Source organism: Vicugna pacos, chromosome 27, assembly GCF_048564905.1.
Source record: "Vicugna pacos chromosome 27, VicPac4, whole genome shotgun sequence".
Lineage (NCBI taxonomy): Eukaryota > Metazoa > Chordata > Mammalia > Artiodactyla > Camelidae > Vicugna > Vicugna pacos.
Window position 1 is genome coordinate 8,691,758 of NC_133013.1, and position 18,780 is coordinate 8,710,537.

At 47.0% G+C, this 18,780-nt stretch overlaps 1 protein-coding gene across 4 annotated transcripts in view; it reads left to right on the top strand.

Annotated features, from left to right (window-relative positions):
* The window catches only part of ADAMTS17 (ADAM metallopeptidase with thrombospondin type 1 motif 17), a 293,369-nt gene that overhangs the window by 252,424 nt on the left and 22,165 nt on the right, over positions 1-18,780 (top strand). The window lies entirely within an intron of this gene.

Genomic DNA, 18,780 nt, shown 5'->3' on the forward strand with positions numbered 1-18,780 from the left:
GCTCTTATAACTAGAGATGGACATGGGGGTCAGGCAACTGGTCACCCAAGTTTATAGACAAAGCACTTACCACTTGCTCTTCTCTCAGAAGATGAAGGATGCTATGAAAGTGTCTACCATTCTGACTTTAATTCTTACAAACCAGAGAGGAGGAGTCACTGGGATGATGGTGACCAAAACCTGGGATGCGATGACTGACCATATCACTCTGCAGTTTGCCATAGTCTGGAGAGGCAACTCCGGACAAAGTTCAGCACAGATACCTCTGCATTTAGAAAACAGAATAAATAAAAGTCACAGTAGAGCTAGTTCTGATCCCGTAGCCAAAGAAGGTCAGTACAGCTCAGTGGGTAGGGGAAGTTCTGGAAGATGTGATTCAGATGCCATAATCATGGATAGAACCAACAAGACGTAAGAGAGGAGACAGACACAGGACGCCCTGGATGAGCAAGATGCAAAGGCCTAAGAACAGCAGAGAAAGGGGAAGGTGGCAAGGGCGGGTAGGAAACAGCTTGGAACCTCTGCAGGCAGCTCAGGCCAGGCAGGCGGAGGCCTGCAAGCTGAGCCCTACTTACAAAGTGTCTACAAAGATAGATTTTTGTTGTTTATTAATTTAACCTTCAAAGCAAGAAAAACTGGGAAGATACGCCCAGTAAGGCCAAAAGGCTGCTCCAACCCACTGCTGCTTTTCAACAAAGAGAATGGAATTAAAACTGGGCCAGATAGCAGAAAGTACACAGAGCATGGCGGCCAGGAACAGTATGGAGAAGGTGGAGCCTGAGCCCCCCGGAAGCAGCGCGTGTCCAAGTTCAAGAACCAGGGTCAGCTGCTGGGTTCCCATCCCAGCTTCACAGTTGCCTCTGGGGAGCCTCAGCCAGGCCACTCAGCCTCTGTAAAACAGGGGACACAGATAGCACCCACCTCATAAGGCTGTCATGAGAATTATATGAGTTAATAGAAATAAATTGCTTAGAACAGTTCTTGGCACATAGTAAGTGCTAAATATGTCATTTTTATGATCACTGTCATCATCATGATTTTTTAGAGGGATCCAAAACCCTATTCCAGGAGGAAATCCAATCCAAGATGCTACAGAACTCTACAGATGTTATCTCTAAGGCTCTGCTGACTGGTTCTCTGAAATTGTGGCTGATAAGAGCAGAGTCAGAAGTCCGAGGGTGGATTTCAGTTTCCCAAATGGATAAATGGGCGAGTCCAAGGAATGCAGCCTCAGCCTGCTGTCAACCGCTGGCACAACTGAAGGACAAATCAATGATTTAGACAGATGGTCTGCATGCATCTTAGGAAAGAAGGCTGTGTGCATGCCCCGAATGAGGGAGAATTTAATGAGAATGCTCAGTGCCTCTCAGACAGTGTTATTGAGGTGGAGGGACAGATCAGCAGAGGTATAATGCTAAAGATAAAGCAGGAAAACTGAAGGTGGATGGCCCATCACCATGGAGCTACAGCTAGATCCAGGTCTCCTTGATCCGTATCCAAGGAGGTCCCTGGTAGTTCTGTCTGCAGTGCTGCCTGTGGAGTTGGTCAGCCTCCTGTCACGTGACTCTTCTGGACAGGCATCCGTGGTGGAGACTGCCATGAGATTAGTAAGCTCCACAGAAATTTGTGGCTGTTATGTGATAGGGCTCCTCCCAGAACCAGGGCACCTCCTCTGCTCTCCCTTGCTACCATCCCCCACCCCCAGCTTGTGGTTCCAGTGAGTGCTACACAGACTTCCGGTTCTCAGTGATCATAAGGGTTTGAGTTGTATTATTACAAGACAGCAGACCAGGAAGGAGAATGTACGCTGTGGTTTTTATATCTAGTAAAAGTTTCTTTCAAGTATCAAGGAGGTAGAAAGATAGTTTTGAATATGCAAAAGTTTAGGGGACTGTACCCATGAGCCTTTCTTGCGGAATCTACCAGACCAGGACTTAGCAAACTTTTCCATGAAAGGAATCAGCTCTGCAAGCCATGTTATCTCCATCATAACTATTCAACTCTCTCATTGTAGCACAAAAGCAGCCATAGCCAATACATAAACAAATGTGCAGGGCTGTGTTCCAATAAAACTTTATTTACAAAAACAAATGTCAAGGGGTTTGATCCTCACACTATAGTTTACCAGCCCCTGTATGATAGGATCCTCTTCACCTAACCAAGAGATGATGGGGGACACTTTGGTAAAAGGGCTGATGGTGAGCGTTTTAATCTGTTTAATCTTAAAGCTAAGACTAAAGCAAAGATGGAGACAGAAATATTTAACAATGAAGGTATAATAGTAATGGGGGAGGATATAGCTCAAGTGGTAGAGCTCATGCTTAGCATACACCAGGTCCTAGGTTCAATCTCCATTACCTCCTCTAAAAATATATAAGAAACCTAATTACCTCCCCTCTAAAAGCAAGAAAACAAAAACGAAACCCAAGGTATAGCAGTAATGAATATTTATGCCCCAAATAGCACAGCAAATACCTATGTAAAAACTAAACCACAGGAGACGCAAAGAAACATAGATAGAAATTTATTGGGAATAGAAGACATTAACACATCACTCTCAATATAAGACAGATCAAGTGGTGAGTAAATTTTAAGAAAAGGAGGGATGTAAAAGATCTAAACAACACAATCAATCAGAAAAGTCACGTACATTGAACACTACACCCTGGTAATAGAGAACATACCTTTTTCTCAAATGCACTAAGAAAACATCAGCAGGTTCCAGGAAGCAGAAATTGTACAAGCAATACCCTCTGATCACAAAGCAAAGTTGGAAATAAACAAAAATGCTTTAAAAGTGCAAAAGTCCCCCCTACCTGGAAATAAAAATATATAGGATATATCATGTTTGGCAGGAACTCAAAAGTGGGGATTCCTGGGGGTGTCCATTGACATTAAACTCAGCCTGAGCATTTAAAGCTGTTTCTTCATTCACTCATTTAAGAGATTTAACTGAGCACGTACTATGTATAGACGTCGTGTCCAGTTGAGGCTAACCTGATGAAGAGGCTCCTCTCAGCCTTTCAGAGCTTCCTTCGGGTGGGGGAGACTGAGAGGGAAACAGGACAGCTTAGTGCCGTAAGAAGAGCTTAGGCCTTGGGCACAGGACAGATGCCCGGCTGGGATTTGTATGGATGTGCTGAGGTACCAGGAAGCAGTAGGTACGCCGCATCACAACAGGACTGGGCGGAGTGGGTGGGGAGAGCCCACCTCACCTCTCATTGGCTGTGTGACCCTGAGCAGGTTACTTTACGGAACTCTCCCTTTCCTCATCTCACTGGGAATCAAATGAAGGCTAACGGACGTTAACATCCAGCACGTTCAAGAGTCCAGTCTGTGTATTCTTATTGCTTACTGACTTGAAGCTGGTCAGGTTATAACTGGAGAGTGTAATTTTCAGGTTGTATGTTAATTAAACATTGACTGGCTGGGTATGTCTAAAGCAGGAGGTGTGGGGTCAAGGGTGAGTGGCCTAGGTACTGCTACCTCATGAAGAACAACTGAAGGGCTGTGTATGTTGACGAAAAAGAAGACTAAAGAGAGACCTAGAAGGGGTTCAGAGACTTACTTGCCCCAGTGCCTTTGCACATGTTAACCATCATCTTCTAGAGAACAAGCATACTTACTCTGGTGCTCCAACAAGCTCTTGGGATAGACATCCCGGTGATAGTGTAACGAGTTCCCCGTCATGCACAGATCTGAGCAGGCCCTGGTGGTCTTCTGAATGCATCATTCATCGCCTTGGAATCAGGACTTCAATTTCTACCCTTTGGAAATCAACCAAAATATAGACAAAATTGGCAACTGCCCAAATGTCCACCAGTATGCACCAGTTAAGTAATTTGGCTCTATCTGTACCATGGAGTGCTATGTAAGCATTACAAAATCACTCCTGAGAAAAGATTTTTGATCACAGAGGAATTGCTTCTGCTATCAAGAGTGAAATAAGCAAAATCTAAAATGATTTGTTTATAGCATGACATCGTTAAAGAAAATACATTGCAGAAAAAACTAAGCACACGTAGGGTCTTTGGCTCTCTTGCTTTACATTTTTATATACCTTCCAGATTTTCTACCATGTGCATGAGTTATATTTATAATATCTACTAAGTAAAAAATGCAACTCTACAAGATGCCTAAAATGAGTGAAAGTGTAGACAGGAACCCCCTGGAGACCAGCACAAAGCTCATTTTAGGAAGCTCCAGATCACTTCTCAATTTTCTTCATTGACAACCATGGAATTAAGGTAAACTCAAAAAAACATTTGTTGGGAGGCTCTGTGCTAGGGGATTTCTTTGAGAAGAGCCAGGGGTAAGGCAAGTGCTTGGAGAAGATTCATTCTCAGCAAAATGTGACCAGACCTTTGAGGGCGAAGGGAGAGGGGTCTGGACTCTGAGTGAGCCCACGTTGTTCATCAAGGAATGGGACATTCTCTACAACATTCTAAGTAAGATTTCCTTTTGTTCACCTCAAAGTAAAGATCGAACACTTGAAGGAGGAAGACGATGTCACAGAACTCAGCCCAAGACTCGATGTAGCGGTCTCTTCTCTCTGTGTGGTTCTCAGTGGCAGGGTTGGGGGCGGCCAGTCTCGTGTGCCCCTGTTGGTGGGAAATCCTTCAGACCCAATTAGACAGAAACACCTTTGCTGAACAGATGCTTAGGAACCCATTTTTATAAATCAAGGAGAAGCAGCAGTGTTCTAGAGAAAATAGATCATTCTGACACGATACTTGCTGAATAAAAATCTCAGAAGCACGCAGGGAGATTTAATGCCACAGACCTAATAAAGCCAGAAACAAAATGAATCTCTTTCCTTTCTGCTCGGAGGGCTCAGGCACACGGGTTCTGTAGCTCATTAGCTATTAAAATTATTAACAAATTATTATTTTCAATTGAAAGTGGTTATGGGATTCATTATTTCTCCTCATGCCAAGACTCTCTGCAGTCTGCTCAGACCATGAATTATCCAGAGCAGTCCAAAGTTTCTAAATAGTTTTGGACCAGGTTCACTGACTTTGGCCCAGCAAGCCACTCAGGGCTGAGTGGCTGAAGGAATCCGCTACATAATTTATTGAGAACTTAATTGAGACTAATTATTGTCTCCCATTCCCTCGCCTGAGAAACATCTGCCCAGCATCTGCTGTGACTCCATTTAGTTGGGATGCTCAAATCTTTCTGTGAAGTGAAATAAAGGGCATGGATATTTTATTGTGGATTTATCCCACTGTAACTTTTTATAGGAAACTGCTGGTTGTTTTATTAGCCAGCAGCGTTAAATACACAGTGTCTCTCCAATGTGCCGGAGCCAAGGTTTAGGGTGTACTCAGAACACGCTGCCTTAGAGAGATCCGCCCCTGAGGAGGAGGTGGGCAGGTCTGGGAAAGATGTGGTGAGGTCAGTGTACTCGGGGGGTGGGGGGTGGGGATGGCAGGGAGGTACAGATCCAGGACTGTTCTATGATGTGCCATCCAGAAGGGGACACAGGATAACAACAGGTGGATCGTATCTGACTGATTGCTGGCATAGCCATGTGAGAAATGAATGAGTAGGAGCCATTCACCCCCTTTCACAGATGGAAAAACTGAAGTTGGGGGAAGTTGAACAGCCAAGGTCATCAAAGACTTAGCCAGTGAACCCAAACTAAAACTGAATCCTTGCCTCCTAGGAGGCTCCCAGCCGTGGCAAGGTGAGGATATTCTTGGGGGAAACAGTAACCTGGACACAGTTTGGGGACCTTGTAAGTGCCAGAGGCAGAAGAGGGCACATTCAAGACCCTCAGAGGAGCTCCTGGAGGGGCAGGCACTTGAGACTGGCCAACCGAGAGAAGTGCAGATGCTGTGCGGCTGAGCGGCGGTGTCCTGGTCCCTGAGTCAGAGACTGTCATGCTGTCTGAAGAGGCAGGAACACATGAGGCCAACCAAGGCCAGGGGGTGAGGCTGGTCCCCCTACCTTGATCTATCCTAATTCTTTTTCCCTTAGTCCAGAATCTTATTTGTGTATGCTTGCATGTATTACTGAAAACATCAGCAGTCCTTGACGGAATGATGGAGGAGTGTGGGCTGAAGGAATGACTAAATTATCAGACTAGACCTTGAGTGCCAGGCCCAGGATGTGAAAGACAGTAGGCACTAGGGAGCCATTGAAGGTTTTGGAGTGAGGAAGTCTTATGACTGAAGCTGTGGCAGAGGTGTACAGATTACTTGGAAGGGCAAAGAGATCCCATGCCAGGAGGCCAGTTAGGAGGCTGTTATAATACCCCACGCAAGGGTGGCCATGGAAAATGGGGAAGGGAGGCAGATTTGAGATCCCTCTTGGGGGTCAGCTTGGTGGCACTTAGCCTCTGCTTAGACGTGGCTCAGGGGGCAGTCTGAGCTGCCCTCTAACCCTGCATGGGTGGTCTCTGGAAAAGGAGGGATCGCCACTCTTTGGCAGCGGGGTAAAGAGGAATGATTTGTGATCATGCCCACCTAGAACCAGAGATGTGGTGGGGACACCCTGCTGTCCTGTGGGCTGTCAGTCACACAGGCCTGGAGTTCCCAAGGTGGAGAGTCCATCAGCGGGCCTCTGCATCAAAGTCCCTGTGGAAATCGTGGCATAAGTAAGCTCTAGAAAAGGACAGAAAGGAAAGGAGGGCCATAGGGACAAGAGAGCCCGAGGGGAGGAAGAGGCTCCAAGAAGTAGAAGGCAGGTGACAAGAGCTCCCAGCATCCGAGAAGTCAAGGAGGACCTGGCAAAACTCAGGCAGAGTGGTTGCCAGTGTCAAAAGTGTCAAAGCCATCATCTGTATGAAGGATTATGCTCATCAAAGACCCTCTGTCGTTTTAGGTAGAGCGGGAAGGAGGGCACCGTAGGATGCCAGCCACCGAGCAGGATTTGTGTCCCACATGGCTCTGGCCTGGATGTCTGTTAGCCCTGGGGAATTTCTTCTGAGCTGCCCTCTAACCCTGCATGGGTTAGAATTTCTTCCCCAGAGCTAACAATGGACACAATCCTTTACAAGCCATACCGGCAGGGCCCACTTCTAATGCAACAGCGTATCGTGAGGCACCAGGGAGCTGAAACAGACCAACAACGAGTCACCGTGGAGGTTGCCGTGCAGGGGCCCGGCTGGCTCCTGTCTGCTCCGGGGGAGTCGGGAAGCGCCTTTGGCAGGAGGGGTGCAGGGAGCAAATGTGAGGCTTGCAATTAAAGGTAGTCGTGGGTGGGGAAGCGGGCAGAGCTGTAAATTCCCTTGCTCGTAAAGCCGCGTGCCAGGACCCTTGCAGGGCGAGCTGGGAGCCCGAGTCAGCCAGCTCTTCAGGCTGGTCGTGTTGGAGCCCTGCCTCTGCCCCTCTGCACACAACGGCCTTTCCCCTCTGTACCCCTTCCAGAAGACGCAGAACTGGCTCACTCCAACTCTGGAGAACTCCCCCTAGGAACATTTGCAGAGAGTCTTGTGAAATTCTGAGCGGTTTCCTAGCCAAAGTGAGGCAGCGGCAGGGGTGGAATGTCGGGGAGGTCTGCTTGCATGTTTTCACGTTGAATAATTTTGTGGGGCTGGGCAGCTGGGACAGCTGGGCAGGGACTCCTGCTGGCGTTACCTCTGGGCATTTTATACAGCCCACTCGGTTCAGGACTTTGGTGTTGGTTTCGGACTGCTGCCTTGGGAAAACCATGTCACATTATGATCTGGGAGAGTCTTTTTTTCCTAATGTTCTTAAGACAAAGTTCTCGGGACTAACCAGTTCAGCCAACCAAAAGACAAGTTAGTGTGCGTGTAACTGGAGCGTGGGGACCGTGCATTGATGGAGGACCCATGTGGCAAGCAGATGGTACCGAGTGGCCTCTTCAGGTGAGAGCTGGAGGGAAACACACATCCAGCCACTCGGGTTCAGGTTCAGAACCGCCGTGGCTGCCTCCCTGGAAAATTAAAGTGAGAAGTCCTAGACCAGAGGCCACGGAGCCGAATTCCACAGCAGACATGGCTTGGCCCGCACAGGCGTCTGAAGGTTTTAGAGCTCACTTCCAACATTTTTAAAATCAGGAGATTGCAAGAAGACTCTGAATTTTCAACTTTCCTTTTAAAAAGGCAAGAAGGGGCGATACTTGACCCACATGGCAACAGCAGGCTGGAGCCTGGCGGCTGCCCCGGGGCCAGGCATCATATTCGTTCTCTGCTGACCAGTGACCGCCGCTCTCTGCAGTCAAGATCACTGAGTACATACTGACCAGGCTCTGGTTTGTGTAAGCATTTTTCTTAAAAATTTTTCATATGGCCAGAAAAGTACTGAGATTAACTCATAAACACCTGTCTGCACCTCCCGATTTTAACATTTTCGTGGTTGCCTTATTTGCCTCATATCTTTTAAGTTATAGTATATTACAAATACATTCAAAGTCCAACTTGGCCCCTCCCATTGCTGTTCGTCTCCCCTCCCCCATTAGTGTGTATACTTCCCACCTTAATTTTCCGACCTTTTTTTGGAGGGGGAGGGAACAGGACAGGGAGGACATAATATGGTTTATTATTTATTTTTAAATGGAAGTACTGGGGATTGAACCCAGGACCTCAGACATGCTAAGCATGTGCTCTACCACTGAGCTATACCCTCCCCCCGAACTTTTACTATATATGCATATATCCACAAGCAGGAGAGTATTGTTTGGTGCATTTAAACAGGCTGTTAGTGTATATATATTCATCTTGCCTTTGGGATCTATCCACGTTGCTGCTGTGGCTCTGGTACGTCCATTTTCTTGGCTCTCTGTGATTTTGTCTTACGTCTATAGTCGTTGGCCATTGATGGACATTCGAGTTGTTTGCCAGTTGGGGTTTATATAAACAATCATGCAGTGAACATCCTCGTCCAGTTTCCTTGGGCACGTGCGCAAGAAGTTGCATCGCTGGAAGTGCAATTACACGGTCATAGGGTCTGCCCACCTCGTGCTTTCCTCCGAGGTTCACCCAGAGTTCCCGTGTCACCAGTGCTGTGGGAGCTCCCGTTGCTCTAGTTGTGAACAAATCTGGTTTAGTCAGATTTTCTAGTGTTGCCGTCTGGTGGGCAGGAAATGGTGCCTCATTGTCTGTTTTTTTTTTTTAATTCCCCTGTGCTGTAGTGAAGCTGAGTGTTTTCCTGTGTGAGGAGGATATTTATGTTTCTTCTGTGACTTACCCTCCTGTTCTTTGTCCATTATCCTATTGGGCTACTTATTTTTCACTAATTGATTTATGACAATTCTTTGTACATCTTGGATTATAAGTATTTCTCCTTATTTGAGGCCTTGCTTTTCACCAGGGGGTCTTTGAGTAGAAGCTTTTATCTTTAATTTAGTTGACTTGGTTAACTTTCAATTTAGGAATTGCATTTCTTTTGTCTTGTTTGACAACTCCTTCCTGACCTTGACAACTATAGATATATTTTCCTACGTGTTCTTCCAGAATTTTTAAGGTTTGGCTTTTCTTGTATAAAAGACTTTAACCCATCCAGAATGTCTTTTCCTGTATAGTAAGAGTTGAGACAATGAATTTGTTTCTTTCATATGATAACCTGTTGCTTCTGCATTATGTAATGACTAGTTCACCCTTTTCCCACTGATTGATAAGGTTGTATTTATGATAAGCAAGATAATGAAACATACCATGCTTTCTGACCACAAGAAAATTACACTGGAAATAAGCAGTAAAAAGATATTGAGCCACCTTTCTCTATATTTTGGGGAACCAAAAAACATACTTCTATATAACTCTTGGGTTTAAGAGGAAATGACATTGGAAATTATAAAATATTCAGAACTAGCACTTAACATTTCTTCTTTTCTTTTCTTTTCTCTCTATTTTTTGGAAGCTGTGGATTATGTTTCTGTTCTTTTGATGGTTACCCTTAAATGTGACCCATATACCTCAACTATAAGGGTTCCGGTAAAGTCCAAGTATTCAGAATCACTAGCCTTTTCCTAAACAACACAGTGACCTTGGTATATGTGAACCCTTGAACAGCCCTTACTGCTTCCTATAATAATTTGGAGATTTGGTGCTACTGTTTTGAAAAAACAAAAATAGTTCTGTTATGACAAAAAATTATATTAATAAGATGAAACAGACAAAATTTCTGGGAAAACAAACTTCTGTAGCTGACTCAAAAAAAGGGATAACCTGAACAGACACATAGCAAATAAAGAGATTGTATTATATGGCTTTACTGATGGATTTTACCAAACATCTAAGGAAGAATTAATATCAATTTTTCACAACCTCTTCCAAAAAGTAGAAGAGAAAGCACTTTGCAGCTCATTCTGTGAGGCCAATATTACCCTGAAAACAAAACCAAAGACACCACAAGAAAATAAAACTATGTATCAATATTTCTTATGACTAGAGACACAAAAATCCTCAACAAAATATTTGTTAATTGAATCCAGCAATATAAAAGGGATTATAATACCATGAGCAAGTGGAAACTTATGCCAAGAATGCAAGGTCCATTTATCATTTGAAAATTAATCAATTTAATATATCACATCAATAGAATAAAAGACAATACTGCATTATTCACACACACACACACACACACACACAAAGCATTTGACAAAACTCAGCACTATTTCATGATCAAAACATTCAACAAACTAGCAATAGAAGGGAAGTTTCTCAGCCTTATAAAGGGCATGTACAGAAGAACCACAGCTACCATCACAATGGTGAAAGGCTGAATACTTCTCCCTGAAGAAAGTTTATAAGACAAAAATGTGTTTTCACCACATATATTCAACATTGTACTCGTAGTTCTAGCCAGAGCAGTTAGGCGAGAAAATGAAATAAAAGGCATCTAGATTAGAAAAGTAAAACTGTATCTATTTGCAGATGACATGTTCTTCCGTATAGAAAATCCCAGAGAATTCAGTGAAAAGCTACTAGAACTAATATAAGTGCTGAAATACAACTTCAGCTGAGAAAATTCAAAGATCTGATTGGCTTTCTTCAATGATTCATGAATCAGGCAGCACCCCATCTAGCAATTAGAAACGTGCTCCAAGGGGTTGTGCAAAGTGAAGAGTTTTATAGGCAGAGGGAGGGTGAGGCAAGAAGGTATTAACGGAAGAGAAGGAAAGATTGCTTCAGGCCAGGCCATCTTCTTTTTCAGGGAAGGGAAGGGCTTTATCATGCAGATTACCTCACTAGTGTTGGTCTGGAAATTTCAGATGGACTGTTTTAAAAGTTACATTTCTGGGAGGGATTGAAACTACAATTAAGTCTTGGTTTGCTGTCTTGGGGTGCAAATGACTCCATTTTGGGCTTGTTATTTTTAATACATAAGTTGAGCAGGGTTACGGGATATAAGATTGATAAACAAAAATCAATTCTTTTTCTATGAATAGCTTAAAAAGGAAACTAAGAAAACAGTTCCATTTACAGTAGCATTCAAAACAATAAAGTACTTAGCAGTAAATTTAAAAGAAGTACAAAACATACATTGAAACTGACAAAACATTATTGAATGAAGTTAATGTATACATCCCATGTTCATGGATTGGAAGACTTAACATTGTTAAGATTCCAATACTCCACAAATTGGTGCACTGGTAAAACATAATCCCTATCAAATTTCTAGCTGTCTTTATCGCACAAATAGACAAGCTGATCCTAAAATTCACATGGAATTGCAAAGGGCCCCTAATAGTAAACCCAGTCTTTAAAAATAAGAACCGAGTTGAAAGAATAAATACAGTGTATCCATACCGTCAAATATTATTCGATAAAAAGGAATGAAGTACTGATACATGCTACAGCATGGATGAACCTTGGAAATGTTATGCTGTGATAGAAGCCAGGCACAAAGAACCACGTGTTATATGATCCCATTTATATGAAATGTCCAGAAGAGGCAAATCTCTAGAGACAAAACGTAGATTAATAATCGCCTAAAGCTGAGAGGGATGAGGTGGGGGGAGCGTTTTGGGAGATGACAGCTAAGAGGTCTGGAGTTTCTTTTTGGGGTGATGAAATTACTCTAAAATTGATGGTGGTAGTGGTTTCACAGCTCCAAATGTATCGAATTGTACTCTTTACATGGATGAATTGTATGTGAATTATGTCTCGATGAAACTGTTAAGATGATTCTCCCACTTACTAGTTAGTGTGTGACCTTGGGCAAGCCACTTAACCTCTCAGGGCCTCAGTGCCTTTCCCTGCAGAGTGGCTTTCCTTGGGATTGTTACAGGGATCAAAGAAGTTGAATCGTGTTAAGTTCCTCTAACACTGCCTGGCACGTAGGGAGAAAGAAAGTTAGCTGGCGCGGTATCTAGAGAAACCATTCTGAAAACATTTTCCCATTTTTTAGTAAAGGGTTGGCATCTTCCTTTCCTTCCTTCCTTCCTTCCTTCCTTTCTTTTCCTTTCCTCAGCAAATGAGAACTAACCACAATGACTCAAGAACCTTTTCAGGGAAACGTGGAAAGTTCTCCGATCCTGACCAGTCACCCGTCCGAATTTTCAGGGCTGGATTAATTAATGTCCTCCAGCCAAGAGCTCACATGCACAGATCAATATATTCACTCCTCATTCACTCCGAGTTCTCATTTCCTCCTATTAAAAAAACAGATATGTGCATAATATTGCTTTTCAGGGGAATGTGTAGGAGAACGCATAATTCTCACATTTTAAATGGAGAAACACTGAGTTGAAACTTAATGTGCAGCTTTAAAGCGTCACTCTGGTTCCCCTGGGAGCACATCACAGCCCAGCTTGCTAAGTCCCTGTGGTACCTCCTCACCCCTCTCCTTTCACAGACATCTGTTCCATAAAAGCAGCCACGGATCTTTAGAGACTATAAATGGCACATGTTACAGGCGTGTTTTGATTGTTCTCGTAACAGAGTTACCGCTCCAATCTGCCCTGAGCTATGAGAGTGACTGGTGGATAGGAGAGTCTGACGCTGCGCGGTCCTCCATGGTGTTTTTGGGAAAGGCCTGGGAGGTCCAGCTCTGGGCCAGGTGGCCTCTGGCACGTCTCCTCCCCCCTGGGCCTGCCGCACATGTGGTGACCACAGCCCAGGTGCCCTGGGAAAGGCCTGGTCATCCACAGGAAAGCAGGACAGGGGAGCATTCCCTTGGCCGGATGCTCACAGCCCAGTGGACAGCAGCCGTGCGCCAGGGAGAGAGGGAACAGACTCACTTCCCTGAAGGCTCCTCTGAGTACATCTCCCCGCGGCCTCTACCCGTCCTAAGTGTGTTGTCCAGTCCTCACAATTGTGTGCACTGTTCTTGCCTATGGGTGAGGGCAGGAACAACTCAGAGGAGGTAAAGAACTCACACCAAGTTCTAGGACTCAGTACTCAGAGGTTTTTCATCTTTCTCTCATCCCAATCATGCAGATTTGTTGAAAATTAGAAAAGAATTAAGATAAATTTGTTTTGGTTCTGAATGACCACAGACTGCCCATTCCAGAGGGCTTTGAGGAACAACAACTTGTCTGAATAAAACGGATGTCAAGACTGAGACTCAGAGTTACAGCAGTAAGAGCTGAGATTTATCAGGCCCTTAAAGACCCAGGCCTGGGTGGACTGTGTCACAGAGATCCTGCTGGCCAGTCCTCCAGCACGCTGGTGAGATGAGAGCTGGTACCATCATTTTTCAGAGACGGACACTGAGGCCTGAGTATTGACTTGTCCAGGGTCACATGGATGGCGAGTCCGTGGAGGGAAGACTCAAGTCCAGGCCTGTCAGACCCCAGGGTCCTGAATGTGAGTTTCTGAGGCTTTGAGAATGTCTGACCCCAGTAAGTGGGCACCTTTCACTCTTAGAGCATCTGGATGAAGTTGGTCAGGTGTTCCCTAAGCAGAGCATAACTATATAAATTAAAAAATGAAGTCCCTGGTTTGGAGCACGGAGGAGGACCCACCCACTTAATAACCAGTAGGCCTTGGCCCAGCCTTGCTTTGTCTCCACGTCAGTTTGTCCATCCGTGAAGCAAGCCCAGCAGGCCTGAGACGCCTTCCGCTGGGAGTTCTGGTGGGCGTGAAAGCAAGGTGGCGGTGGGAGAGGTCTGGGTACCAACGGGAGGGGTGACCCGTGCCCACGTGGGAGACACAGGAAACGTGAGCCTGTTCTTTCAGACCTTCTCTTGGCAGAGGATGAATGAGAACTGAGCGCTTCGATCCGTCTGGCTTTCCCAATCAGACCACTGACTCTGCTTGGGCTAGGAGTGGACGGGGTCACTCTCAGGCCAGACTCTCTGTCAACGTGCCCTGACCTACTGGCCCGGCCTCAGTCACCAGACCCCACAGGGTGGCAGCAGCTGAGCCCTGGCGGAGGCAGAGCCTTCTCCTCACATGTGCTGTCCACTGCCAGGTCCCTGGCCTTCCTCCACACCCAGCCTCCAGCATCTGGGACACGGCACAGGTCCCTGACAGATGACCTTTCCACGAGGCACTGCCAGTGGCAGGGGTGGCCTTTCTAGACAGGCGGGTCCACGAGAGAACCCTCCCGGTCTGTTCTGGGGCCACTGCTTCCAGCCCTAAGCTGTTCTCAGCATTTCCTCCTCACCCAGATGTCCCCTCACTCCTGCTTCCTTCCCACGTGCAGCCCCCTTGACCAGAGGCTCCCAAGTCATGAGACATTTTGCTAACCTCTAGGTCTAGTTTCCAAAGCTTGGATGTCACCCCAAGACTGAAGGTCTGTCTGCACAGCCTGCTCTGTAGGCATCAAACCCAGTCTGTTAAGGGGCGCCCACAAGGTCTCTCTCCATCACCCTCTTTCAGCTCTGCATTTAACAGCGCCACACCCCTTCCCTCGTCCTCTCCCAGGTCAGCGACACCTCCTTGTGGCCAAATCCAGGGGATGCGCTTCAGGCCTCATCCATCCCAACCCTCCCCTGGCATCACCTGCACCACCCTCCTGCCCTCCCGCCCTCCCTAGCCTTGCTAGTCGTGCCTTCTCCATCTCCTTCAGAGCCTCTTGGTTCCAACCCCAGGTGCTTATATCCCCCCGTCTCGGCCCCCGGCCCTCTGTTCTCCTGTGGAAACTCCCTGTTGAGTTGTTCTTACCCTTGCTCTCCACCAGGACCTTATTACCTATGACTTTTCACCTCCATATCTCCAACTAGACCGCACCCTTGAACTCCAGAACTGCACCTGCAGACCCTTCCCAGCACCACTTGGCTGCCCAGTGGCCATCTCAATGTGACCCTCTCAAAGTGGCACCCACTCTTATGCCCCAAGTCTGAATCCTCTCCTGTATTCTCCATCACAGTGGAGGCACCACCAGCGTCCTCTGGGCTAGTCAGAATCCTGAGCTTGATTCTTGCCTCCTTTCTCTCCTTGACCCCACATACCCACAGCCTTGTCAACTCTACCCTTTAAGGATCTTACGTCAGTGCTGTTTTCCATTTCTCCGCCACCACCTTGGTCATCGTATTGGCCCAGGGCGCATGGTTACTGAAGACACCCATGGCAACCTCCCTCCCTACCTCCCCAGAGTACCCCCCTAGGATTGGCCATCCCAAACTCACAGTTGCTCCTTGACATTTCACGGTCAGAAAATGAATTCTGTCCGAGCACTGAGCCCTGCGTCTTTGGTTGGTCAACTTCACTTTGACCTTCAGGACCCAACTCAAGCTCCATTTCCTCCACTGCACTTATCACATAGTGAGGAAACTGTCTGCTTGTATGTTTCTCTGTCCCCCCAGGACACACACTTGCCTGAGCTTGGTGACGGTGGGGACACTGAGCTGAGTGCCCCAGCCCTTGGTTCAGGACTTGTCCCCCCATGTATCTGGGGGACAGATAAGCTGAGGTTGGACAAAGTAACTACCCCAGTAGCCATTCTCTCTTTAACCTGCTCTGTGGCTTCCTGGAGCTTCTGGGCTAGTTCCCATCCTTTCTGTGCTGTGCTATTTCACGTGGAGCCGATTTGACACAAGAGAGAAAAACAGCTCTAGCAGAGGTGCAGTGTGGTTGCTTAAAAAAACAAACCAAAAAAAACCCCCAAACAAACAAAACAGAAATAGTGCAGAGTTGGGCAGCATTCAGGAAAACAGAGTCTCTGTTTAAGGAGAAAATCATCACATTCTCTCTGCCACTTTCAAGACCACACCGGGGCCATTGTGTCCATGACAGATCAATCCATTTTAAGAACAGTAGTGACTGATTAGCGAATCAGGGTGGATCGGGAACCTGCAGATTCTTTTGCTCAAGAGAAGAGAAAACTTAAAAGGGGAAAGGTAGGGCTATCTTCAAATATTTAAGAGGGCATTCGTGTTACTCTGAAGACCAAAATGAGGAGAAATGGGTAGAAGTTGGTTCAATTCTTTTGGTGGTGTTTAAGCAGTTGTCAGGTACTGAAGTGGGACCAAGACTGGATGCCGTCTGGGAATTCTCCATTTCCTCCCAAGGAGACAGAACGTAACGACAAATAAGTCAAGTTACGCGGCTTATGTGTACCAGGCACTGGCCTGAGCAGTTTGCAGGCAATGTGTTATTTGTGTTGCTGAAAAATCAGCCTTTGCACCCTGAAAATCGAATTCGAACTCAGAGGCAGAGTTTTGGGAGCAAAGAAGAGAGCCGTGTGATGGCTTTGCCTGGCAAAGGGGAGTCACAGCGGGCTCATGCCTTGGAAACTGTGAATCCACCTGGGGATTGGGGCTTGGTGATTATATAGGCAAACGGGATGGAGCATATCCGTGATAATGAGCAATAGTCTTTCTCAAAAGCTTATCTTGTGTCACAGGAACTTCTGATGGTCCATTAAGCAGGCGTCATCTGGTCTGATTCCTCTGGTGTCATGGGGGCTCTTGGAGGATCTGGCCGTTCCTTCAGGGTTATCGTTCCATGACCTCCTTTCTGGAAAGTAGCTTCTGGGTTTTGGATACAAGTTACTTAGGGTAGGGAGTAAATTATAGGGTTGGGGTTGCTAAGCACGTAATCATTTGAGCAAGTGAAACGATAGCAGTAGCATGGGAAAAAGCAGGAGAGTCAGCCAGAAAGAACTCCAAGAAAGCAAGTTAATCACAGTGAACTCCGTAAGCTGTCTCGGCGTCAGGAAAGCCATTTGGTGTTTCCTTCGCTTGTCCTCACACCCCGAGGCTGGCACTGTGTCTCCATCCTCGCCGCGTAAGAAGAACAGCTTCACTGAGTTAGTCCCTGGGCCGTGAGGAACAGAGTGATGAGCTCTGCCAAGGAGACTGGAAATGCGTTCTAGTTGAAGTGGCCTGACCTTGGCCTAAGGGAAGAGGAGGAACCAGGTGGGCCTGGAGGGAGGGATCTGGGTAGCTCCATCTTCTTGACCTTTAGTCCAACAGCCTCACCACCCTCAGCTGGTTCAAGTTACCCTCATCTCCCTCCTGGACCACCACAGTAGCCCCCTCCCCACTCTCCCTGCAGCCGCCCCTACCCGCTGTAGACTGATATCCACACAGAGCCAGGGTGGTCCTCCTCTCTCCAGACTCTCCAGGACCACATTTTATTCAAGCAAGAGTCACAGCAGCCAGCCTGGCCTTGCGGAATCTCACCCTGCTACCTCTCATGTCCCTCCCCCTCCCCAGCCACGGTGGACTCCCTGTTGCCCCTCGGCCCTGCCAGCACACCCTCCGCCGGGGCCTTTGCACCTGCTGTGGCCTCAGCCTGCAGGTCTTCTCCCAGAGAGCATGGGGCTCATTCCTCACTTCCTTCCAGCACTGCCCAAATGTCAGCTTATACTGGGGCCACCCTGGCTGCCTTGAATAAACAGTACCTCCTCCCTGGTCTGCCCTGTGCTGCTGTCCTTTTCTCTAGAGCACTTATTAGGGTGTGGCATGTTCTCTATGCAGACATAACGTGTGACACATTATGCACACTCTATTCTGTTGCATTCTGTTGTCCGTGGTTCCTCAGTTTGCTGTCTGTCCCCATTAGAATAGTAAGACGCAGAGGGCAGGGCTTTGTTTCATTCACTGCCTCATCCCCAGAACCTAGAACAGTGCCTGACATGTGGGACACGCTGGGCAAGGATGGGCAAAGGATCACGTAAGCTGGACCTGGGTGTGGAAAGATTGGGACCACCCAGTGTCCCTTCCTGCCAGCAGGAAGACACCTCAGATGTTTCCAAACAGTGGGATGGCCTCATCAGATCTGGTTGCAGGTTGGATTTGGGACTCTTCTGGGTGATGTAAGAACTGAGCGGTTGTCAGAGCTGACCATGGAGACGGCGCTGCGTTGTCAGGTGGTGATTCCTGGGAGCTGGGAGTATTTGTGGCTTGTCCAGGGACCAAAGCAAGAGAGCGTCTCTAAAAGGGCCCTCAAAGCTCCATTTGCGTCCTGAGAAATCGTGATTCCCAAAACGCCTAGCCTCTTTCCAGCACCCTACAGCTGACAGAGGCCCGGCAGAATTGGGATCATTAGAATATTAGGCAGGTGGGTGAAGTTTTAGCTGAGCACTTTCAGACCGATGGCCCCCACAGCTTAGTCTTCCCACCTCCCACAAGCTGCCTCCTTGAGTGACCACCGCCACTCAGGAGGGCCCTCGACCCTTTGGGAAGCGGGGAGTGCCTCGTCCTGGTGTGTTCAAGCTGGGACTGGGGTGTCCTTGGTCGAGGGCTGTGCCAGTCAGCTTTTGCTGCAGTGACAAACAACCCCAGTATCTCCGTGGCACACGGCAGAGTCATGCTATGTCAGAGCTCAGCTGTTGGAGCATCCCTCGTGTCACCTGGGTCACCTGTTTTCAGGGCAGAGGGCAAGAAACAGAAGGAGTGAGAGATAAACCACATATTCACACTCAAAAGCTTCTGCTGGGACGTGGCCAGGTTCCTGTCCACTCACACCCCTTTAAG